Below are 26,156 nucleotides of genomic sequence, written 5' to 3'. Positions count from 1 at the left end.
ATTTGCATCACTGGAGAGGAGCCTGAAGGTTATTTCTGGGGGAAGCCCATTAAACATCCTCCATGAAGCAGATTCGGACAATCACCATAATGCCAACTCATTAAGGAGAATTTCTAAGACCTCAGGCCACTGTTGTTTACCTCTGGAGAAGTCTCTCTTGGACACCCTGGCAACTGGGAATTATAAAGTAGATGGGACACATAGACACACACACACACACACACACACACACACACACACACACACGCTTAGGCATCATTAGTCCTCTGGAATCATAGTTGATCATTGTATTCATCAGAATTCTTAAATCTTTCAAAATATTCATTTTTACGATGTTATTTTTTATTTATTAATTTATTTTGATTTACCAACAATCACTTCCATAAACTTTTGAGTTTTAAATTTTTCTCCCCCTCCCTCCCCACCTCCTTCCCCAAGATGGCACACATTCTGATATAGGCTACACATATACTTTCCTATTAAATATATTTTCACATTAGTGATGTTGTAAGGAAGAATTAGAACCATAGGAGGAACCGCTAGAAAGAGGAAACAAAACACAACAGAAGAAAAAAATAGCAAATAGTAGGCTTCGATCTGCATGCAAACTCCATAGTTCTTTCTTTGGATGTGGATAGCATTTTCTATCATGAGACCTTTGGAGATGTCTTAGATCTTTGTATTGCTAAGAAGAGTTAAGTCTATCAATGTTTGTCATTGTACAACATGGCTGTTACCGTGTACACCGTTCTCCTGGTTCTGCTCACTTCTCTCAGCATAAGTCCATACAAGTCTTTCCAGGTTTTTCTGAAGTCAGCCTGTTCATCATTTCTTATAGCACAATAGTATTCCATTACATTCATATACCACAACTTGCTCAGCCATTCCCCAATTGATGGGCATCCTCTCAACTTCCAATTCTTTGCCACCACAAAAAGAGCTGCTATGAATATTTTTGTACATGTGGGTCCTTTTCACCATTTGTGTTGATCTCTTTGGGATATAGCCCTAGAAGTGCTATTGCTGGATCAAAGGGTACGCACATTTTTATAGCCCTTTGGGCATAGTTTCAAATTCTTCTCCAAAATGGTTAGATAATTTCACAACTCCACCAGCAACGCATTAGTGTTCCAATTTTCCCATGTCTTCTCCATCATTTATCATTTTCCTGTGTTGTCATGTTGGCCAATCTGATAGGTGTGATGTGGTACCTCAGAGTTGTTTTGATTTGCATTTCTCTAATCAATAATGATTTAGAGCATTTTTTCATATGACTATAGATGGCTTTAATTTCTTCATCTGAGAACTGTCTGTTCATATCCTTTGACCATTTATCAATTGGGGAATGGCTTGTTCTTATAAATTTGTCTTAATTCTCTATATATTTTAGAAATGAGGCCTTTATCAGAGAGACTGGTTGTAAAAATTCTTTCCCAATTTTCTACCTTCCTTCTAATCTTAGTTGCATTGGCTTTGTTTGTGCAAAAACTTTTCAATTTAATGTAATCAAAATTATCCATTTTGCTTTTCATAATGTTCTCTATCTCCTGTTTGGTCATGAATTCTTCTGTTCTCCATAGATCTGATAGGTAAACTATTCCTTGTTCTCCCAGTTTACTTAAGTATCAGCCTTTATATCTAAGTCATGAACCCATTTTGACTTTATTTTGGTATATGGTGTGAGATTTGGTCTATGCCTAGTTTCTGCCATACTCTTTTCCAGTTTTCCCAGCAGTTTTTTTTTTTTAAAAGACTGGGTTCTTATCCCAGAAGCTGGGGTCTTTGGGTTTATGAAATAATAGATTACTATAGTCATTGACTACTGTGTCTTGCATATTTAACCTATTCCACTGATCCACCTCTATTTCTTAGCCAGTACCAAGCAGTTTTGATGATTGCTGCTTTATAATACAATTTAAGATCTGGAATTGCTAGGCCACCTTCCCCTGCATTTCTTTTCATTAGTTCCTTTGATATTCTGGACCTTTTTTTTTCCAAATGAATCTTGTTATTATTTTTTCTAACTCTATAAAATTTTTTTGGTAGTTTGATTGGTATGGCACTGAATAAGTAAATTAGCTTAGGTAGGATTGTCATTTTTTATATTAGCTGGCCTACCCATGAGCAACTGATGTTTTTCCAATTATTTAGATCTGATTTTATTTGTGTGAAAAGTGTTTTTTAATTGTGTTCATAGAGTTCCTGGGTTTGTTTGGAGGTAGACTCCTAAATATTTTATAATGTCTACAGTAAGTTTAAATGGATTCTCTTTCTATCTCTTGCTGTTGGGCTTTGTTGGTAATATATAGAAATGCTGATGATTTATGTGGGTTTATTTTATAGCCTGCAACTTTGCTAAAGTTGTTTATTATTTCAAGTAGTTTTTTACTTGATTCTCTAAGTATATCATCATGTCATCTGCAAAGAGTGATAGCTTTGTTTCTTCTTTGCCTATTCTAATACCTTCAATTTCTTTTTCTTCTCTTATTGCTAAAGCTAACATTTCCAGTACAATATTGAATAACAGTGGTGATAATGGACATCCTTGTTTCACCCCGATCTTATTGGAAATGCTTCTAGCCTGTCCCCATTACATATAATGCTTGCTGAAGGTTTTAGGTAGATGCTATTTATTATTTTAAGGAAGACTCCATTTATACCTATGCTTTCTAGTGTTTTTAATAGGAATGGGTGTTGTATTTTATCAAAAGCTTTTTCTGCATCTATTGAGATGATCATGTGGTTTCTGTTGGTTTTGGTGTTGATATGCTCAATTATGCTGATAGTTTTCCTAATATTGAACCAACCCTGCATTCCTGGTATAAATCCTACCTGGTCATAGTGTATTATTCTTGTGATAAGTTGCTGTAATCTTTGCTAGTATTTTGTTTAAAATTTTTGCATCTATATTCATTAGAGAAATTGGTCTATAATTTTCTTTCTCTGTTTTGACTCTTCCTGGTTTAGGTATCAACACCATATTTGTATCATAAAAAGAATTTGGTAAGACTCCTTCTTCACCTATTTTCCCAAATAGTCTATATAGTATTGGAATTAATTGTTCTTTAAATGTTTGATAGAATTCATGTAAATCCATCTGGCCCTGGAGATTTTTTCCTAGGGAGTTCATCAATGGCTTGTTCAATTTCTTTTTCTGAGATGGGGTTATTTAAGTATTTTACTTCCTCTTCTGTTAATCTGGGCAATTTATATTTTTGTAAATATGTATCCATTTCACTAAGATTGTCAAATTTGTTGGCATATAGTTGGGCAAAATAATTCCTAATTATTTGTTTTAATTTCCTCTTCCTTGGTGGTAGCTTCACCCTTTTCATTCTTGATACTAGTAATTTGGTTTTCTTCTTTCTTTTTTTAATTAAATTAACCAAAGGTTTATCTATTTTATTGGTTTTTTCATAAAACCAGCTCTTAGTTTTATTTATTAGTTCAATAGTTTTCTTAATTTCAATTTTATTAATTTTTCCTTTGGTTTTCAATATTTCTAATTTGGTGTTTAGTTGAGGATTTTTAATTTGTTTTTTTCTAGTTTTTTTAGTTGTATGCCCAATTCATTAATTCTTTTTTTTTTTTATTATGTAAGCATTTAGAGATATAAAACTTCCCCTAAGAACTGCTTTCGCTGCATCCCATAAGTTTTGGTATGTTGTCTCATTATTGTCATTCTCTTGAATGAAATTATTGATTGTTTCTATGATTTGTTGTTTGACCCAATCATTTTTTAGGATTAGATTATTTAGTTTCCAATTATTTTTTAGTCTATCTTTCCATGGCCCTTTATTACATATAATTTTTATTGCATCATGATCTGAAAAGGATGCATTTAATATTTCTGCCTTTTCTGCATTAGATTGTGAGGTTTTTATGCCCTAGTACATGGTCAATTTTTGTGTATGCCATGTACCACTGAGAAAAAAGTATATTCCTTTCTATCTCCATTCAATCTTCTCCAGAGGTCTATCATACCTAACTTTTCTAATATTCTATTCACCTCCTTAACTTCTTTCTTGTTTATTTTGTGGTTAGATTTATCTAGCTCAGAGAGGAGGTTGAGGTCCCCCACTAGTATAGTTTTGCTGTCTATTTCTTCCTGTAACTCCCTGAACTTCTCCTCTAAGAATTTGGATGCTATACCATTTGGTGCATATATGTTTAGTAATGATATTACTTCATTGTCTATGGTGCCTTTTAGCAGGATGTAGTTTCCTTCCTTATCTCTTTTGATAAGATCTATTTTTGCTTTTGCTTTGTCTGAGATCAGGATTGCTACCCTGCTTTTTTACTTCAGCTGAAGCATAATATATTCTGCTCCAGCCTTTTACCTTTACCCCATTTGTGTCCCTCTTTTCAAATGTGTTTCCTGTAAACAGTATTGTAGGATTATGGTTTTTAATCCATTCTGCTATCCTCTTTTGTTTTATGGGAGAGTTCATCCCATTCACATTCACAGTTTTGATTACTATCTGTATCTTTCTCTCTATTCTTGGCCCTCCCACCCCTGTTCATGCTTCTATTTCTCCTTTTCTCGCTTTCCCTCCTCACTAGTGTTTTGCTTTTGACCACCACCTCTCTCAGTCCTCCCTTATTACCCCCCTTTTCTTCCCTTTTCTCTTACACTTCTCCCTCCCTTTTTCCCCTCCTCTTTTCTTTCCCCTTTTCCTCCTACTGCCTATAGGCAAGTTAGATTTCTATACCTAACTGATTATTATTCCCTTCTTGAGCCAAATCTGAAAGTAAGGTTCAAACAATGCTCATCTCTCTCCCTTCTTTCCCTCTGCTGTAATATGTCTTTGTGCCTCTTCATGTGATATAATTTAAACTTTTCTGCTTCCTCCTTTCCTTTTCTCTCAGTACATTTTCTTAGTTAGATCGGATTAATCCATTTACTTGGATCCATTTAACCCACTTGATTAGATTTTTTTTTATCATTACATCAAAGTCAACTTATACCCACCCACTCTATGTATACCCCTTTAACATGATGTAATAACAATACAGTTCTCAAGAGTTACAAGTGTCATCTTCCCTTGTAGGGATTTAAACAGTTTGCCCTCATTAATAACATGTTGTTGTTTCTTTCTGTCCCATTTACCTTTTTACGTCTCTCTTGAGTCTTGTATTTGAAGATCAAATTTTCTGTTGAGCTCTGGTCTTTTTATCAGGAAGGTTTGGAAGTCCCCTATTTCATTGAATATCCATCTCCTTCCCTGAAAGATCATGCTCATTTTCACTCAGTAATTAATCCTTGGTTGTAATCCAAGCTCCTTTGCTTTACGGAATATTATATCCCATGCCCTACGTTCTTTTAATGTAGAAGCTTCAAGGTCCTGTGTAATCCTGACTGTGGTTCCATGATATTTAAATTGTTTCTTTCTGGCTGCTTACAGTATTTTCTCTTTCACCTGGTAATTTTGGAATTTGGCTACTATATTACTTGGCATTTTCAATTTGGGATCTTTTTCAGGAGGTGATTGGTGGATTCTTTCTATGGCTATTTTACTCTCTGGTTCTGGGACCTCAGGGCAGTTTTCCTTGATGATTTCCTGAAAGATACTGTCCAGGCTCTTTTTTTCATCATGATTTTCAGGTAGACCAATAATTTTTAAATTGTCTCTCCTGGTTCAATTTTCCAGGTCAGTTGTTTTACCAATGAGGTATTCTACGTTTTCATCTATTTTTCATTCTGTTGTTTCTGTTTGACTGATTCTCACTCTCTCATAAAATCATTAGCTTCCATTTGCCCTATCCTAATTTTTAAGAAATTGTTTTTTTCTATTAGATTTTGTACCTCCTTCCCCATTTAGCCAATTGTATTTTTAGGGACTTGTTTTCTTTGGTGTACTTTTTTTCCAGTTGGCCAATTGTATTTTTTAAGGACTTCTGTTCTGGAGTTAATTTTTGTCCTTCCTTTTCCAAGCTATTGACTCTCTCTTGCATACCTCTCATTTCTTTTCCCAATTTTTCTTCTACCTCTCTCATTTGACTTTTAAAATCTTTCTTGAGCTCTTCCAAGAAGGCTTTTTGGGCTTCAGATCAGTTCCTATTCCCTTTTGAGGTTCCAGATGTGGGTTTGTTGACAATGTTGTCCTCTTCAGAATTTCGGCCTTGATCTTCACTGTTTCCATAATAAGAATTTATCATACATTTCTTTTTGCTCATGGTATTTGCTTATTTCCTGGCCTTTAAAGAGATTGAGCTCTCCTGCTAGAGAGCAGGGGGCACTGATCCAAGCTTCTCGTGTTGACAGCCCAGGGCCTGGTCACTGGCTTTGTGTTCTGGGGCCTCCGATATTGGCAGTTGGAGGCTGTAGGGTTCTGGCAACCTGGTGTTGGGCTGGAATCAGAAACACTGGAACTCTAGGGGTAGGATTGGGTAGTCTGGCCCTTGGAGGTCGCCTGCTCACCTGGGCCTTTCCTTCCTTTCCCTTTCTTCAGCTCCTTCAGATCGATGTTGCAGGATATTTATCCACCTGGGGCCCCTGGGAACACTGCCCAGAGTTTTGCTGAGGTAGTGGGAGGCCTGGTTGCTGTCGAATGCCAAGGCACCTGGTGGTTTTCCAAGCTGGTTTCCACAGGTTCCCCACTGCCTCACTGAGGCAGTCGGGGGTCCTGGTGTTGGTGTTTGCCTGCTCCACTACCTGGGTTTCAGGATCTCCTCCTGGTATGCTAAGGTGGGGCTTTCTGCCAGTTTGCTGAAACATTTCCCGTTCTGTACTGCTCCCCTTCCCCCAGGGCAAGAGGGGCCTTTCCCGTTAATCCCTCAAACTACCTGGGCTACCAGACTGATGCACCTAGTCTTTCTTCTGATTCAACTGTTCCAGGGTTTTGCCTGGGGCAATATTCTCTGGGCTTTCAGAGGTTAATAAGGGAGGGTAAGAGGGACTTCCTTCTTACTCCACCACCTTGGCTCCCAATGCTGTTATTTTTGCATAAATTGTTTTCCTAGTTCTCATTTCACTCTGCATCAGTTCACACAGGTCTTAAGCTTCTCTGAGACTGTCCCGTCGCCACTTTTTAAGACACGATAGTATTCTATTACTTTCATATGCCATAATTTGTTCAGCTGTATGTGGGTATATACGTATACGTATGTAAACTAACAGAACACATGGATACACAGATACATACTCATGCATCCTATATAGTTTGTATTCATATAAGATCTGTATCTGCTGACTATTTCCAGTTTATCCTGGATATAAAACTTATTTGTACATAGTTGTTTGTTTGTTATCTCTCTCATTAGACCGTGAGCTCCTTGAGAGCAGGGACCGGCTTTTGTCTTTCTTCATATCCCCGGGCTTAGCAGAGTGCCTGGCACATCACAGGTGCTTAATAAATGTTCATCGACTAATCGATAGAAACCTTTTTCCAGATTTCTTCCAACAAACTGATATTTCTATTCATCACAACAAGCCAAATGAAAGAACCTATTCTAAGTAAGTACCTTTAAACACCATAACCGGAAGTTCTGAGTCTGAGTCTTGCCACTTCCTACCTATGTGACTTTGGGCAAATCACTTCCCCTCTCCAACACCCACCCCCAAAATGCCTGATTTATACAAGGTAATCTCATGAGCCTATGAATGGGCTCTGCATGAACCTCCAGCAATGTTCATCCTAAACTAATTTCATTAACTGCATATAACTCATTATCTCTTTAAGAGCCTTTTCATAAGAAGCCATTAATGATAAAAAGAATATAAAAAGTACTTTCGTATAAATCAGGAGAGTTATATTTACCACAAAAGGCTGAAAGATACATTCTTTGTTGCGAATGAACAGTTTGGCACCTGACATGAATGAGAAAAAAACTTTGTTTTAATATAAACTATTAAACTACAAGTATGATAAACACAGCTTTCAGATGGGGTTTTGGACGGTGTTGGAGAGAAAATCATCCACGGCATAGATTTAAGGACTTGAATCTCTTCGTTAACAATGTGGGATAATGTGTTGCTTGTGTGGGAACAGTTTAATGTTATAAAGAGGTGAGGAAGATCTTTTAATTATTAAAAACTAGACAAATATGAGTGTGAGAAACACACTTGCAAGACTACCAAAGCGAGAAACTGCCTTTTTGGAAACGTAACAGGAGGCGTCAAAGGGAACTCGGTAAATTCTGCGTTTTTGTGTTTTATGACTAAAAGAGAGTAAAAGTAAGAAAATGAGAAGTCATATCAACATGAAGAGACAGATGTTATTGAAAAAGGGGGGTTGCCGAAGAAACTTGGGAAGTTTTTGGTTTTTTAAATAAAAGGTGAATCACTGCAAAGTGAGGAGGCTCTCATTTAAATCATCAAACTGCAACTACTACCCACCTGCAACATCCTCAGGTTTCACATTCCCAATTTTGGCTATTCAGGGGTTGGCCGTCGATAATTAAATAGGAATTTTTGGAGATTTGTGGTGTACTTCGGAAAATCACAGACCACAATGCATGCGTGAAGAAAACTGAAATGAACAAACAGTAAGTCATAAATGCACACATAGTGTGTATCATTAATCTGTTTTATCATTTACTACCACAAGTATACATATGTAAACAGCGATTTTGTACCTTGGGCCCTTCGTAGAGAGAAATCCGTGAAGCGATTGTAACTAAGCTCTCTCGCAGAGAAACGAATACTTTTTTATGTTTGCAGTTTTTCTGTTATTTTACTTGTTTTTTGTGCTAAATAACTATGATAAGAATTATTTAAAAATAAAATGAAATAAAGGTTTGGGGTGGGGCCTACAGTTATCCATGGTTTTTCACATTCTCAGGGGTCCTGTGCTCCTAAACCCACCCCAACCTCTCTTCCCTGCACCCCACCCCAGCAAACATCAAGGGACAATCATACTATAGAGAGGAGGAAAAAAGGACAGAAGATGGCAAAAGACTGACCAGGAGAAGAGAGGCGCGAAAGACAAATCAGGAGAACTGAAGAAACCATTCCCTCCTAGCTACGGTGACAATCAGAAGCAATCACCCAAGAGAGGGCTTCAGGCTTCTCCTGAGTGATTCCTAATTGGCTGAGGAGAATCGGCGTCATTGGCCAAGGGCTCCTGTCACAGGGAGGAAAACGATTCAGAGAGAAGGGGTCAAATGCTTCAAAAAGTTCTAGAAGAATGGAGTCTAACGAGTCCGTTCAATTGGCTTAATTCCTCCATTCTTTCAAGTATTCCATCTCTGCAGCAAATTGGTGCCCCTATGTTCATCTCCCCAGCACAGACAGTCCTAACGTGGTACGGGGGCAGGACTTCTTTTGTGGAGCTACATTCAGCCTTCATCATTGGTGGAAGAATAGGTCATTTCAGACACAATAAATTGTTAGGTTTGTGGGTGTGCTCTGGTGAAAATATTTGCACACTACATGCCATGTATACCAATCATGCTTGTTTATAAAGAACTATCTATTTTAAGGAACAAAACAAATTTTCCTATGTAAGATGATTAAATTCAATAAGTGGGCTTTTTGGTGGGTGGGTGGGGGATTACAGTGTTTGAATGCCTGGGAGGAGCTATATAGGGTTATTTCTCAGAAAGCTGTAGATCTGTGATGGTCAAAGAAATAGGGAATATTCTCATATCTCTTCAAGGGTTGTTTTTAGCTGTTAAATACCTGAAGAGACAGGAGGTCCAGGCTTGTGATTTGACAAAAAAAAAAATTCACATTTGTTATTTGGTTAGAGTTTTATTTGTCCTAAACTCCCTAACCCTGGACTGCAAGTCAAAACATGTAGCTTCCAAACTACAAATCCGAGATTTGGCACAGGGCTGCTAAGGGTAGAAAATGTTCTCTCTCCATCATCACCCTGCCAATGGATGTCAACATTCAGGTGTAAAGCCCTGATCACCCATGATTCACAATGACAGATTGTATAGGCCATGTAGTTTGCTCAAGGCCACAGAGCTGGTAAATGTCAGAGTCTGGACTCAAACCAGGCTTCTCCTGACACCAAGCCCAGAGCTCTTTCCATTCTACTACATCACCACTCAGGAAAAGCCCAAACTCATCCTTCAAAACCTCATCGGAAACAAGGAGTTAGCATCAACACCCACAGCACAGCAGTAAGCTTCCACTGTGGAAAGGGCCAGTCATTTCACTTCAACTATTCCCTCCTTTCTTGGAGAATGTTATTCAGGGAGATCTAATATACAAATGAATTGAAACCAGAGGTGAAGAAGCAAGAGATAGTCATTGCCTGCCAAAGGACCTACTTATGTGGCCAGTATGATGTAAGAGATTATGAAGGAGACAAAGAGGCAGGAAACCTGTGCTTGCCCTCTTCGAGTATATAGTCTAGCTGAGGAGTCACAGGAAATAACAGTAGACCAGCAATAAAAGACAGCATTTAGTTAAACATTTAATGTTTTTAGTATAGACCAGAGGTACTATGGAGGGAGGTGAATAAAAGGTAGTCAGGGAAGGCACCATGGAGGAGGCAGGATTGAAGTTGCACCTTGAAAGTTGAGGAACTCTTGGATAGATGGATGAATATTTGTTTCATCACTCTGCTGGTGAAAATTAAATTATCAACTAAAAGGTGGGATTGGATTTACAATCCAATTTTATAGAATAGGTATCATATTTGCTCAAATAAATACTATATTTTCCCCAAAAATATAGCCCTACAGAATCTGAGCTCAGCCTGTCATTCTGCAGGGAGAAAACAACGAAGAGAGATAAAAGTGAATGCATCTTTATTTAAAGAAATATGTATGTATATGTACATATGTATGTGTGATATAAACACACACATTCTAGGCCAGGTCTAACCTAGGTCAGTCCAGTGATTCAGACTCAGGAATTACAATAAGGCATTTTGTAGATCATAAAATGCAATGAAAGTAATTTTGTTCATAAGGAATTAAACGAATACAACTTCTAAAGTTAAAAAGGGTATAAAAATGCTACTTTCCTCCACTTTCCACAGACACCACACAAGCAGTTGTATCCTGGAAGGCAATAAAACTCCGATGGCCTTCTGCTGTCAGTCCCCCTTAGGTTTGACCCCTTACACTTCAGGCAGCAAACAAGGCTTCCACCTCCTCCTATTAATCGCCACTCCAGTGCACGTGCAGCCCGAACCTCTATCCAAGATGCAGAGTCCTGAGTCTAAGCCAGGGAAAGGAGGAAGGGGAGAAAGGAAACAATCATTAAGTGCCAAGACTGTGCCGGGTCCTGATTAGCGCTTTACAAATGTGATTTCTTTTGGTCCTTACAACTCTGCCTGGGAGGTAGCTGCTATTCCTGTGAGGCCCGGGGTAACCCAGCTAGTAAGTGTCTGAGGCCACAGTTGAACTTGGAGCTTACTAACTCCAGGCCCAGGATTCTACCCATTGTGCCACTTAGCTATATCTAGAGAGCAGGAAAGGAGGGGGAAGCAACTATGACCACAGCCACACCACAGCAACTTTACAGTGGGCATGGGCAGCTGGCAGGCCACTCTACCCCAGTCACCTGCTGTCCGTATGCTCAGCTCGCCCCCTGAAAGAAGTAACAGCAAAACGAGCCTGACGCGAGTGGCCCACCTCTGACACTTATTCTTATCACACTTACAATTTTAATATCATTGTCTTTTTCTCAACCCATGAAATTATGTCATGCATTCATTGGTAGTTATAAATAATTTTCCTCTTGGTGGAAACCACCTTATTTGGGAAGTATAATACATATTTGGGAGTAGCCTATATTTGGACTTATACGGTACCTTGGTATCTTAACGTAAACGTTAAAGAGGAGGAGGAGGAGAAGGAGGAGAAAGGCCGAACATGAAATGCCTTTGGATTCCAGCCCACACTTACTTTCCCAGTAGACTTTTGCCAGGTCCCCTAGAGCTGTTCTCCAGACGTAGCAGAGGGAGATAGGACAAGAGGAATGGGGGCCTCAAGGTAGAACCAGTTCTTTCTGCAGATTTTGGAACACTCCACATCAAAGATCTGCAGGTTGAGAAACAGTTTTCTCTGTTCAATGATGGCCTGAGCCAACCAATCTTCTTGTGGCAAGTGATTCAATTCAACAAAGTTAAATAGAACTACAGGATTTAGGGCAAGAAGGGGCCTTAGAGATCATCTAGTTCAACCCTCTATAAGTCTCTCCTTGAACCCCTCCCCCGTCCCTTGTGTAACTATTTGGGATGAAAACTATTCAAACCATGGCTCAAGCCCGGACAGCACTGTTGCTAGAAATACCACAGATAAGTAAATTCAATATCACCAGCAGCTCAGGCATCCTAGAACACAAACAACAAGGAAGTGAATCCATAATAGTCTAATAGTTTTACCATTTATCCCCAAAGCCTGGCATCATCCATCTTTGCCTTCACCCTGACCATTTTCTTTTTTTCTTTCCTTTCTTTTTTTTTTCTTTTAGGCAATTGGGGTTAAGTGACTTGCCCAGGGTCACACAGCTAGTAAGTGTGTCAGGTGTTTGGTCTGAGGCCGGATTAGAACTCAGGTCCTCCTGACTTCAGGGCAGGCGCTTTATTCACTGTGCCACCTAGCTGCCCCCATCCTGACCATTTTCCACCATCGCTTCTGCTGCTACTCCACTGTCTACACAGGACCATGAGGAACCAACAGCTGGGGGACGAGTTCAGCCACTTGGTCTGACCTTCCTTCACCCGAGGCATTTTCTGTTCTACCAGCTGCTGTTTCTCTACTTACGAAAGAGGAGCGCCAGAGGCAAAGCCAAGATTGAAGAGTAGCAGTGACAGGTACATCAAGTTCTCCCTTCTCCAGACTCCTCCAAACGAAACTAGAAGATTCACCATATCAAATCCTGACGAGGAAATCCAAGAAAAAATCACAGTGAATCATTTTTTTTTCCAGACCAGGTCAGCAGAGGGAGACAGACAGAGAGGTCTGCGGACTCTGGGGAGAGAGTCTAGCCAAGAACACAGCCAGACCCATATCCAAGCACCAAGAGAAACACAGATGCCAACTGGCAGCCATTGCTGTCCATTACCCAATTCTGAGTCACACATCTAAGGAAGGAAAGGAAGGAAAGAAGGAATGCGCATTTGTTAAGTTACCTGCTATGTGCCAGGCATTGAGCTAAGCACTTTACAAACATTATCTCATTTGACCCTCTCAACAACCCTGGGAGATAGGTACCATGACTACCCCCATTTTATAGCTGAGTAAACTGAAGCAGACAGAGGTTGAGTGAATTGTCCAAGGTCACACAACTAGGAGGTGTCTGACAATGGATTTTAATTCCGGTCTTCCAGATTCCAAGCCCAACACTCTATCCAATGGGCCTCTTAGCTGCCTAGGAGAGGTTCTAAGTCCTAACAGCATATGGAGAGAGGAGAAAGTTCAGAAGCAAGCAGCAGAAATGTGGCACAGGGGCCTCATTACTCGCGTCTAGCCCAGGCTGAAGCCTGCAGAGGAATGACCAGAGCAGGAATCCTTAAACCAAATGGGAACTCACAGTTCTGTCACTCTGAACCAGCAGAGTTTTTTAGCTGACTGATAATAGCTAGGACCAGCCACAGTCTACTGTTCTTCAGACCTAAACCCAGGTCAGGAACTTGCAGAGTTAAGATGAGGAAGGTGGAGATGGGGGCAACAATTAGATTTTGTGCTGGATCTGACCACTTTGGAAGCACTGAAGGCTTGCAGGTCCCTAACTTGAGTTGTCCCTGAGATCGTGGGATGACACAACGCTCAATTATACCAAGAAAGCAGCAACAGGATCAACCCAAACTTTCCTTCCAGAAGTACACAGATCCCAGTCCTAATAAGTCCGAAGTCAGGAAGGAAGCTGGCAAAAAGAGAAAAAAAAAAAAGAATCCTGCCATAAAAAAGCTATTATGGCTATGGGGACACTCAAGACACAAACCCAGAAGAAGAGAATGATTCCAAAACATATATAAGCAAAGCCTCAAAGTAAAACACAACCCAGGCACAAATTCAACTAGGATTCTTAGAACAAATGAAGCAAGACTTCAAAAGAGTTAAAAAATGTCTAATGATGAAATGAGAGCACTGGAGGGGAAAAATTGCAAAAGAAATGAGAATTGTTTTTTATTTACTTTTTTTTTCTTTTTTGGTGAGGCAGTCGGGCTTAAGTGGCTTAACCAGAGTCACACAACTAGTAACTAGTAAGTGTCAAGTGTCTGAGGTCAGATTTGAACTCGGGTCCTCCTGACTCCAAGGCCAGAGCTCTATCCACTGCACTACCTAGCTGCCCTAGAAATGAGAGTTATTGAAGAAAGAATCAGAAAGGGAATTAGAAGGTCGGCAAAAAAAAAAAAGGTACAAAACTTTGCTCAGGACACAAATTCCCTAAAAATTAGAATGGACCAAATAGAAGCAAGCCAATAACTTCGTCAGACAACAGCAACAATTTTTTTAATCAAAAGACTAAAATAGAAGAAAATGTGAAGTATCTCATAGCAAAAACAACCAATCTGGAAAACAGATTGAGGAAAAAGTATTTAAGGATCATTCAACTACCTGAATGCTATAACTTAAAAATAAAAAGTCTAGACATCCTATTTCAAGAAATCTTAAAAGAAAAGTATCCACATCTCTTAGAACCAAAGGGCAAAGTGGAAATAGAAAGAATCCACTAGTCACTTCCTGAAAGAAATCCCAAAATTAAAACTGCTAGGAACACTGTAGTTAAAATCCAGAATTCCCAAGTTAAAGAAAAAAATACTGCAAGCAGCCAGAAAGAAATAATTCCGATACGAAGGATCCACAGTCTGTATCACATATGATTTAGCACCCATCACTATATAGGCACAGAGAACTTGGAATATAGTACTCCAGAAGGCAAAGGATATATGCTTACAGCCAAGAATAACTTACCCAGCAAAACTGAGTATAACCCTACGGTGGAAAAATGAATTTTTAATGAAATAGAGAACTTACAAGTATTCCTAATGAAAAGACCAGAACTGTGTAGAAACTCTGAAGTTCAAACCCAGGAACTGAGAAACATAAGAAGGCAGACACGATGGTACAATGAAAGGACTAAACAAATATAAACCACTTACATTCTAATATGGAGAGATAATATGTGTGTTCCTTCTGAACTCTATTATCATCAGCAGCCATAGCGAGAATACCATTAAACAAGGCCTAGGAGCGGCTCTGCTGTGTCTTAATGATGTTGAGAGAAGAATGGAAAGAGAAGAGAAGAGGAACATACTGAAGGGAAGAGAAAGGAAGGCTAGAGAAAATCTCACACAATCAGGGTTCTAAAGGAGACGTCTATATACATAAAGAGGAATGAAGTAGGGGAGAGTGATTGACAAGTGAATCTCACTCTCATCCGAACCGGTTAAAGAGGGAATAACACACACATACACACACACACGTAATTGGGTTCAGAAATACATTACACTCAACAGGGAAAGAGGAGGAAAAAGAAGAAAGGGAGAAGGGAAAATTAGAGGAAAAGTAGATTATGGGAGGGGTTAGTCCTAAGCAAAACAAGCTAACGAAATATATAAAAAAATATTTGTAGCTCAGGGCAGCTAGGTGGTGCAGTGGATGGAGCACCAGCCCTGGATTCAGGAAGACCTGAGTTCAAATCCGGCCTCAGACATATAACACTTACTAGCTGTGTGACCCTGGGCAAGTCACTTTAACCCCATTGCCTGGCCAAAAAAAAAATATATATTTATCACTCTTTTTTGAGATGGCAAAGAATGGAAATCTGAGGGAATGTCCACAAATTGGGGAATGGGTGAACAAGTTATGGTGTAAAAATATGATAGAAAACTGCTGTGTTATAAAAAATGATAAACAGGATGGTTTCAGAGAAATCTAGGAAGATCTGTATGAACTGATGCAGAGAGAGTGAAGTGAGCAGAACCAAGAGAACAATAAATAAAATAGTAAAGACATCTGGAAAAGTAATGTCAATGGTCTGCCCTATTTTTACCCTCACTATTTTTGTAACTTCCTTACTTTCCTCATCTACCACTGCCTTATATGTGTTGTCTTCTCCATTAGAATGGAAGCCCCTTTAGGGTATGGACTCTCTTACTTTTGTTTTTGTATCCCCAGAAGACCCGGATGTATGTGCCCACAGGTGTTCTCACAGATTGGAAACCTGTCTCCAATTGAGAGAAAAAAATATCAGGAGCTGCGCACTGCCTAATGGTGCCACAGGCCTTCCTTATACCTAGTGAAGTGCAACTCCCAGACATCCTCCCCAATCCCCTCTAGCAATGGCAAGCTTCTCACTCATCTCAGCAGAGTCAAGGCCAGATCTAGCTGTCTCAAAGATACCAGGTAAGTGGTTCTATTAGTGTTCACTATCAGATTTGGAAGAGTTACTTGTTTTTTCTTGCCAATGCAGCTCATATTCCTGTAAGACCTGCTCAGTACTAAAATAATTGGAAGTAATTATGAAGGGCTAGGCTGAGCTTGTCAAGGGGAAAGAGGGCTGTTCTATATACTTCTCTGCAACTCCGGGACTGTGAGTGCTTTCATAACCACGTCCCCCTGCTGCATGTGTGCTCTGGGGTGAAAACAATCCTACTGGAGTCAGATGTCTCAGGAAGTCTGTGGTCCCTGGCAAAGGCCACGAAGGTTGGAGATAGATGTTGTGACTACTACCGTACAGCACTGCCTGTGGTTGCAGAGGGAGGATCACAGGCAGTGGGCCCTGGAAATGGGGATGGGCCATAAGAGCTAGCAATGACAGGCTGTTCCTTGGCAACAATAGTAGGACAAATCTGGGGCTTTACCTCCTGATAAGTGACATGCTGCCAAAAGGCAGGATAGAGTAGTGAAAAGGGGATCGGACCTAAAGTCAGAAAGTGCTGGTTTAGTACTGCTAGTGTGACATGGACAAATCACTTAATCTCTTTGGGACTCAGTGTCCTCAGCTGTTAAATGAAATAATGATGCCCACAGCACCTACCTTACCATGTTGTTGCAAGGATTGAAAAGGATAATATATAAAAAACAAAAATGTTCTGAGAATGTTAGCCGTTACCATGTGTCACATACGAAGATGCATGTTCCTGAGCATCCTTCTCTAGGGATACAAGACTAGAGCTAAACTCAGTGGGTACAATTCAGGAGGGCAGCAATGTGTTAGATCTCACCATAGTTTTCAGCATGCCAGACTTTCCCAATTCAGGTGCCTGCTGTACAGAGGCAGAATTAACCCAGGATGCCAGGGCTAGGTCCTGAATGGGGCTGGAGGGAGTGAAGGGAGGACACAATTCTCCCCCGCAGTGGGAAAGTAGCTTCTGGTCTGCTTGGTTCTCTTTCAGCTGACCTGGGCAGCCACCCCACCCTCCACATAATCCTGCGGCCATAAGGAGCCTTGTCTTCCAAAGAGGACAGGACAGGCCTTGCTCCCAGCTCTTCCCCCAGCAGACAGCTGCCCAGCCTGGGGCCCCCAGGCAGCAAGCATACCCAAGGATTATCGTGGAATCAGCTGGGAAATCAGCGACAAATGTGACTTGCTACCAACTCTGCCGGCTGCACCTGCTGTGGCTCAGGCCCAGCCCTCTTCGCCTTAGATCATCTTCCTCTCGTTATCGCCGTTAGGCCCTCTGAGAACCTTCCCCTTGGTAGAAAGATGACTGACTTCAGAAACAGAATCCCTGAGTTTAAATGTAACCTAACACTTACTACCTTGGGCAAGTCCCTTTCCCCAAGACCTTTCCAAGCCTCACTTTCCCCACATGTATATAACAATGAGTTGCTGAAAGCATCAAGTATTTTCTCTTTAATTTTCATTAAACATCAAAAGAACCAAAGTAGAAGGTGGAGAGACTAAGGACCAGGTCACAGAGATTTGGTGAGATTTTTATTTTGTTTTACATATCAAATGATTTAGTATTAACTTAACATCGTACAACAATGCAATGAATTAAACATGATTTGCAATTATTTATAGTTAAATAAAATAATTCTACATATATATATTCAAGGTGATTTCTAAAGTACTGTTATTAGATACTGTTCATAAAAACAGAATAATTTTAAGGGGAAAATATCCCTTTTTTCTTTTTTTTATTCAATCAATCAACAAACACTTATTAAGCACCTACTATGTGCTTTTGTGTACCTATTACTTGTACTCTTAGACTATGCCAAGTGCCAAAGATAAGAAAAGAGATAAAAGATAGCCTCCAGGAGCTCACAATCTAATAGAGGAAGCAACAAACAAATATTTTTAAATAACATTTTATTTTTTCTAATTAAAATCTTTAACATCCATATTTTTAAAATTCTGGGTTCTAAATTTTCTCCCTTCCTCACCTGCCCCCTTCCCAAGACAGTAAGCAATTTGATACAGGTTATATATGTACAACCAGGTAAAACATAGAAAACATATCTTTTTTCAAAACTGCCGTGTTGTGATTGTTTTTTAAAAATGTTTTATTGATGCTGCTTTTTTTTTTCATATCTATCACTACCTTTCTCTCCCTTACCCTTAAGGAAATGCTGTCCTCTAGAGTAAAGCAAAAAAAAAAAAAAATAGATCAAGACATCGGCCAGATCTGATAACGCTTCTTCAGTTCAGTGCCTCCAGTTCAAGTCTTTGTTGTGTCATGGATCCCTTCAGCAGTTTGGTAAAGCCTATGAAGGCCCTTCTCAGAATAATGTTTTCAAAGGCATAAAATAAAATGCTTTACAAAGAAGCCAATTATATTGAAATGCTATTATAAAAATACTTTTAAATTAAGTAAATCTAATCAACACAATGACCAATCACAATTCCAAAGGACCCATAATGAAACATGCCATTCACCTCCAGATAGAAAGCTAATAGACTCAGTGCAGATTGAAACATATTTTCTTCTCTTCCCTCACTTTTTTTTTTTAATATGGCTAATGTAAAAATCTGTTTTGCATGACTACCAGTTGGGAAGGGGGGGAGCTTTTTGTTTTGGCCTTCTCAGTACATGGGGTAAAGGGAAGGAGAGAATACAGAACTGAAAGTAAAATAAAATTGAGTGTTTAAAAAACAACAAGCAAGTTCTTGGCCCCCAAGTTAAGATCCCTGAAACTCCTCCATCACCTCTCTATCCAGAAGTACAATGGAGGCTTCATCATTAGTCTTCAGAATTCATGACTGATCCTTGCTTTAGTTAAAGTGCTGAAATCTTTTAGAGCTGTTTTCTCTCCCGTTACTGTGGCCATTGTATAAGCTGTCCTTACAATTCTGTTCACTTCACTCTGCAGTTTGTCAAACAAGTCTTTCCATATTTCTCTAAGTCCATCATATTCTTCATTTCCTATGAAGCAGAAAAATTCCGTAGCATTCATACACCTTAGTTTGCTCAGCCCTTCTCCAATTGATGATTACATATTTTGCACCAATTCTTTTCAACAACAAAAAAATACGATTATGAGGGGTGGAACCAAGATGGCAGAGTTGCTTCAGCTCTCCCCCAAACATTTCCAAATACCTGTAAAAAAATGGCTCTAAACAAATTCTAGAGCAGCAGAACCCACAAAAGGACAAAGTGAAACATATTTCCAGCCCAAGACCACCTGGATGGTTGAGTAGAAAGATCTAGCGAGCCAGGCTGGAAGAGAAATGCAGTTCAGCATGGGCGTACACTCAGGCAAAGACCAGGCCTCAGCAAACTTAGAGCAGGCCTCAGAGGACTGAATCACAGGCAGCCGTGACAATCTCCAGACTTCTCAACCCACAAACACCAAAGATAACTTAGGTCAGTAGGAAAAATCTGTGACCACAATGAGAGAGAAGCTCAGTCCAGCCCCAGTCCTGGCGCTGCCCCACCCTTCCAGCCCATAGACTGAGGGGGAATCAAGCGGCTGATCGGAGGGGGATTGCAGCGATCTCTTTCCCAGTGCTGAGGCAGGATTATCTTGCTTTGCCCGTGCTTGCATCTGGGTCACAGTTCTGGGTGGCAGTCCTGGGGCAAGGAGGAGCACTGGCGCGGTGGAGCTTGTAGTGGCGATAGAGAGGGAATCCTCCTCACAGTTCCAAGGCAGAAAAGAGGGCTTGTGGTCAATCATAGACCAGAGCACAGGCCAGGAAAGGAGTAAACACCTTGCTCTTGATCATACCACCTTGGAAAAACTGAAAACTTATGGGTCCTTAGAACTATCTCTGAAAACAGCTGTACAAACCCCCGAAGCTTGGGACAGTACATTCTCCACGTTGGAAGCAGACGTCTACCTTAATAAAAAGTTTATAACTCAAGTAATTGGCTGGGATCATGAGCAAACCTCACAAGAAGTATCAGACCCCAGAATCTTTTTTTTGGCAGCAAAGGAGATCAAAATATACAAACAGAAGAAGACAACAAAGTCAAAGCTCCTAAATCCAAAGCCTCCCACAAAAATATGAGTCACTCCCAGGCCTTGGAAGAGCTCAAAAAGGATTTTGAGAAGCAAGTAAGAAAAGTAGAGGGAAAACTGGGAATAGAAATGAGAGTGATGCACGGAAATCATGAAAAACAAGTCAACAACTTGCTAAAGGAGACCCAAAAAAATACTGAAGAAAATAACACCTTAAAAAATAGCCTAACCCAAATGGCAAAAGAGGTCCAAAAAACCAATGAGGAGAAGAATGCCTTAAAAAGTAAAATTGGCCAAATGGAAAAGGAAGCCCAAAAGCTTACTGAAGAAAACACTTCCTTAAAAATTAGAATAGAGCAATTGGAAGCTAGTGACTTTATGAGAAATCAAGACACTGTAAAACAAATCCAAAAGAATGAAAAATTAGAAAACAATGTGAAATATCTCATTGGAAAAACAACTGATCTGGAAAATAGACCCAGGAGAGAGAATTTAATAATTATTGGACTATCTGAAAGCCACGATCAAAAAACAAAAACCTAGACATCATCTTTCAAGAAATTATCAAGGAAAACTAACCTGATATTTTAGAACCAGAGGGCAAAATAGAAATTGAAAGAATCCACTGATCTCATCCTGAAAGAGATCCCCAAAGGAAAACTCCTAGGAATATTGTAGCCAAATTCCAGAGTTCTCAGTTCAAGGAGAAAATATTGCAAGCAGCCAGAAAGAAACAATTCAAGTATTGTGGAAACACAATCAGGATAACACAAGATACAGCAGCTTCTACATTAAGGGACCAAAGGGTATGGAATATAATATTCCAGAGGGCAAAGGAGATAAGATTACAACCAAGAATTACCTACCCAGTAAAACTGAGTATAATCCTTCAGGGGAAAAAAGTGGTCATTCAGTGAAATAGAGGACTTTCAAGGATTTTTGATGAAAAGACCAGAGCCAAATAGAAAATTTAACTTTCAAATACAAGACTCAAGTGGATCATGAAGAGGTAAACAAGAGAAAGAGAAATCGTAAGAGACTTATTAAGATTGAACTGTTTACATTCCTGCATGGAAAGATGATATTTGTAACTTATGAGACTTTTGTCAGTATTAGGGTAGTTGGAGGGAAAAAATTATATGTATGTGTGTGTGTGTGTATATGGATAGATAGATTAGATAGATAGATAGATAGATAGATATAGATAGATAGATAGATATATAGATAGATAGATAGATAGATAGATAGATAGATAGATAGATAGATAGATAGATAGATAGATAGATAGATAGATAGATAGCACAGGGTGAGCTGAAGATGAAGGGGTGATATCTGGAGAATAAAATTAAGTGGTGATAAAGGATTATACTGGGAGAAGGAGAAAGGGAGAGGTAGAATGGGGTAAATTATCTCACCAAAAAAACAGAAAAGAAATGGCTCTTACAGTGGAGGAGAAACAGGGGAAGGTGAGAGGGAATGAGTGAATCTTATTCTCATAGGATTTGGCTTAAGGAGGGAATAATATACACATTCAATTGGGTATGGAAAGCTGTCTTACCCTACAGAAAAATAGGGGAGGAAGGGGACAAGAGAGCAGGGGGATGATAGAGAGAAGGGCAGAAAGGGGTAATCAGAAGGAAGTACTTCTGAGGAGGGACAGGGTCAAAAGAAAGAATAGAATAAATGGGAGGGCAGGATAGGATTAAGGGAAATAGAGTTAGTTTTTCACAACATGACTACTATGGAAGTGTTTTGCATGACTGCATATGTATAACCTATATTGAGTTGCTTGCCTTTTCAATGAGGGTGGGTGGAGAGGGAGGAAGGGAGAAAATTTGGAACCCAAAGTTTTAAAAACACATCTTTTAAAAAATGTTTTCACATGCAACTGGGAAATAAGAAATACATGAAATGAGGTACAGAAATCCATCCTGCCCTACAGGAAAGTAGAAGGGGAAGGGGATAAGAGAAGGTGGGGAGAGATAGAAGGGAGGGCAGAATAGGGGAAGGGATATTCAGAATGCATGCCATCTTGGAGTGGGGGGAGGGATGAGATGGGGAGAAAATTTGGAACTCAAAATTTTGTGGATGTGAATGTTGAAAACTAAAAATAAATAAATTAATAAATCTTTAAAAAAAATAAAGTACTGCTATGATAGTTCTTGTACATATGAGTCCTTTTCCTTTGTGCATAACCCCTTTGGGTATGTTCTAATAGAAGTACTGTTGGGTCAGAGATTTAGCAACCTTTTGGGATATAATTCCAACTTCTCTTCCAAAATGACTGAGTCAATACACAGTTCCACCATCAGAATGCCTGCCTTCACGAAATCCCTCCAACAATAGTCATTTTTCTTTTTGTCATCTTTGTAATCTGGTTGGTTGGAGGTGGAATTTTAGAGTTGTTTTAATTTAAATTTTTCTTATTAGTGGTGATTTAGAATATTTTTCATAAGGTTGTTGATAATTGACATTTCTTCGTTTGGAAACTGCTTGTTCATATTTTTTGATCATTTGTGGTCAGATAGCTTTTGTTCTTATATATTTTAATGAGTGCCTTATAATATGTTACATATTAGACTTTTATCAGAGAATTTTTCTGTGAAAAAAATTCTAAATGAATTGTTTCCTCTGATTCTAACTGCATCTATTTTTTAAAAAATGATTTTTTTAGTCTATTCAGTAATGTAACCTACAATGTAGATGTATGTACCTTGATGGGATAGGGGCTGAGCCATTTTTATAAAACTTGTGAATTACTGCTTGGAACTTTTTACCCTAGACTAAGTGAGATTGGTCTGTTTCCAAGACTCCAGAAAGTTGGAAGGTGAAGAGAACCAGGGCAGTTTGTTCCTGCTTGCACAGAGGTCTAGGCAGGAAGCCCACCTCCATGCATGTGCAAAAGGCATTGACAGGGACCTGGGAGCCAGATTTTAGAGTACCACCTGGCATATCTCTTAAACAGAGATCATATTTTAAATGCAATTTTTGCTCACCAACCTGCCTTTCCTGACTTTAATGTAAAATGAGGGGGTGGGACTAATACTTTTAGCAATAAAGCTACCATTCCATGAGCCTAAGCTTCTCACTTTCAGATTTCTTTCATCTTCTAGAGCTCACAGAAACCTTGATTTCTCCTAAAAACACATTTCTTCACAGCCTCTCTAAGGCTAGCTGCTTCTCACACCCTCTGACACACAGGGCAAGGAGGAAGAGTTGAGAAACCTCCACTTTCAGATCCTCTCTCTGCCACCACCATTCAGTAGCCAACTTTACTTCCTTAAAGTTTGTTCCCAGATGTCCAGATCCTTGCTGCTGTCATTGATGGCCCTCCAGGTCACGCTCTATCCTCCTGAAGAAGTTTATTACCTCATACCCTTCTCTCCTCCTTCTGCTTTGGCTACCCTGAGCTTAACCTACTGCGCTCCCAAGACCTCTGTCTCTAATCTCCCTCAACCACACGTAGCAATGGTCGTACCTTAGAACATCCCTGTGTGTCATTTGCACACTACACACTCCTCTCTCCAAACTCAACTAAATTTATCCCAGATGGAACTCCTAGTTATGGCTCTAATGCTGGAGGTAGAGATAGGAATCTGTGGAATGCTATGAGCCACAGTCATAGACTGACATTCATAAACACCTTCATGTACCATAAAAATCACATAAGTGAAAGAGAATCAGGACTGACTACCACAGGAACTGCAGCAAGCCCCTACCTGCCAGCATCAAACACTCCCCTAAATCTCACCCTGTGATCTCACATCACTTGGTATGGGCTGATTTAATCACCTATATAATAGCCCCCTTCTCGTTATCTGGCTCCCTTGAATACACTGGCAAAAGTGCCAGTGTATTAGTGATGTACTTGCATCATTGTCTGTACCCCATACTACCCTAGTCTTCTTAAAATACTAGCACCATGACCATTCAGAAGGTACCGCTTGAATTTCTAGGACATTGTGACACAGTGGCTAGGTTTCGGTCTTAGGTCAGTATGAATGTCAAGTTTTGTTCAGCAAGAAGATCCTGTTAGAGGGATTCATCCCAAACCTCACATACAAAGCAATCCCACAGTATATCATCTAGAAAATTCTCACAGTCGTAGAGTTGAGATAGATGATGCATCTTTGGGGCAGAGGCATAAATACTCTCACCAAATTAAAGGTTTTGTTTACAAAATTTAAATTTCTGAATAATAACTGATGGCACTAGTGAGAAATACATCTTTAATAACCACAAAAATTAACCAAGGTGTTATATTCTTAGTTGAAGAAAAGACAATGATAAGCCTTAAAATGATAGATGGGGATGTCACAGACTTTCAGGAGCTCACCAGAAGTCCATTCAGGGACTTCTATCTTGTTTACTTCAAGTTAAACCTAATTCTTCTATATAAGAATACGAAGAAGCTAGCTAATATGAAACTCTCAACATGTTCCAAAGTATCCACTTTAAGCCCAGGACCACTTAGATTTTATAGTGGAAGCCATGTTCAATTATCTGGGAAGTAAGTTACATTGCTGGCTATGGCCAACCTTTAGCAGAAACCCTCCTTTATCACGTCAGAAATGGGTACTTTTTAATTATTATTATTATTATTATTAATTATCATCAGCAACATAAGAGATGAGTAGCCCTTCAATATAACAAAAACTTATTACCACAAAAACAACATTGTACAAAATATCATCTTAGAGTAACACTGCACCTGTGAGGTAACTAACTCAAGAGATAGAAAACACTAAAGAATTCACAGGAGCAGTATTACAATATTGCACCACGCCACCTCTCAAGTATGTACTTAATAGGCTTTTCAAGGGTAAAGAATGTTGGAGGTTCTTCATAGCAAGCTGGCCAAATGCCAACTTTATGTTACTGTTGTTCATGGATAAGTGTGCACTGGGGCAAGAGGAGATTAAAAGTAGAAATTGCATATGAATCTGAACATATTAATCAACTCAATTTTGAAAACATCCTGATGCAACTGATATGGTGCTGTTGACTCATAAGATTAACCGTGTTAACCCTGAGTGATGGTGGGTGTGCAGGCAGAGAGGTTAAAGAAATTTTGCACAATATCATAGTTTGTGGGTGAGGATTCTCAGTCTACAAAGTGGGTGGGGAATCTAGCCTAATGCTAATTAAGCAATCAACAAACAATTATTCAGTATCTACTGTTGGCACAGTCCTATACTAGATGCCAAAGGAAAGAGATGACATGGGCACATGCCCTGAGGAGGTTTACAGTCAGGTTATTAACAATAATAGCTGATATTTATTTAAAACTTGGGGTTTTAAAAGTGCTTTACATACATTATTTCATTTGACTCTCAGAATATCTCCATAAGATAGGTAGAATAGATATCACTCAATTTTAAAAGTTGAAAAAACCAGGGCCAAAGAATTTAGTCTATGAGCTACAGACCAGAGACCTTGACTTCGATTCCTGGAAAAATTCTATCATGTATTATTGAATGATTACTGAGCATATAAAAAAGTTATAAATGATTAGTGAGCATATAAAAAAGTTGGTGATCACGAAGACCAGCATGGCTTCATCAAGAACTGATAATGACCTTATACATAACCTTCTTTCCTTTTCTTCCAGGTAATGAAACCAAGATCATAGATTTGAATCTGGAAGAGAACTAAGAGAGGAAAACTAATCCAGTCACCTCATTTCACAGATGAAGAATCCAAGGAATTTAAGTGACTTGCACAAGGTCATAAAGGTAAAATCAGGAAAATGCTACAGCTGTAATCTGCCTAGATTTTAGGAATGCATTTGATAAATTCTCTCACACCTATCAGATCTGCAAATGACGCAAGGTTCAAAAGGCTAGGCAACAAACCAGATGACAGTCAAGATCTGAAAAGATCTTGATACTTTC

General features: G+C 39.3%; 1 long non-coding RNA gene across 1 annotated transcript in view; it reads right to left on the bottom strand.

Moving 5' to 3' along the window:
- Window positions 1-10,687: 10,687 nt before the first annotated feature.
- The window catches only part of LOC144455988 (uncharacterized), a 35,571-nt gene continuing 20,102 nt past the window's right edge, over window positions 10,688-26,156 (bottom strand). The window contains exons 4-6 of the long non-coding RNA XR_013484889.1: window positions 12,670-12,784; window positions 11,809-11,943; window positions 10,688-11,119 (exon numbers count right to left, since the gene is read on the bottom strand). This is a non-coding gene — a long non-coding RNA (uncharacterized LOC144455988). The remainder of the gene's footprint in view (window positions 11,120-11,808; window positions 11,944-12,669; window positions 12,785-26,156) is intronic.

The sequence above is a fragment of the Phascolarctos cinereus genome, unplaced genomic scaffold (assembly GCF_003287225.1).
Source record: "Phascolarctos cinereus isolate Bilbo 61053 unplaced genomic scaffold, phaCin_HiC Scaffold_2;HRSCAF=192, whole genome shotgun sequence".
Taxonomy (NCBI): Eukaryota; Metazoa; Chordata; class Mammalia; order Diprotodontia; family Phascolarctidae; genus Phascolarctos; species Phascolarctos cinereus.
Note: the sequence above shows the minus strand (reverse complement) of the source record. Positions and strands in the feature narration are given on the sequence as shown.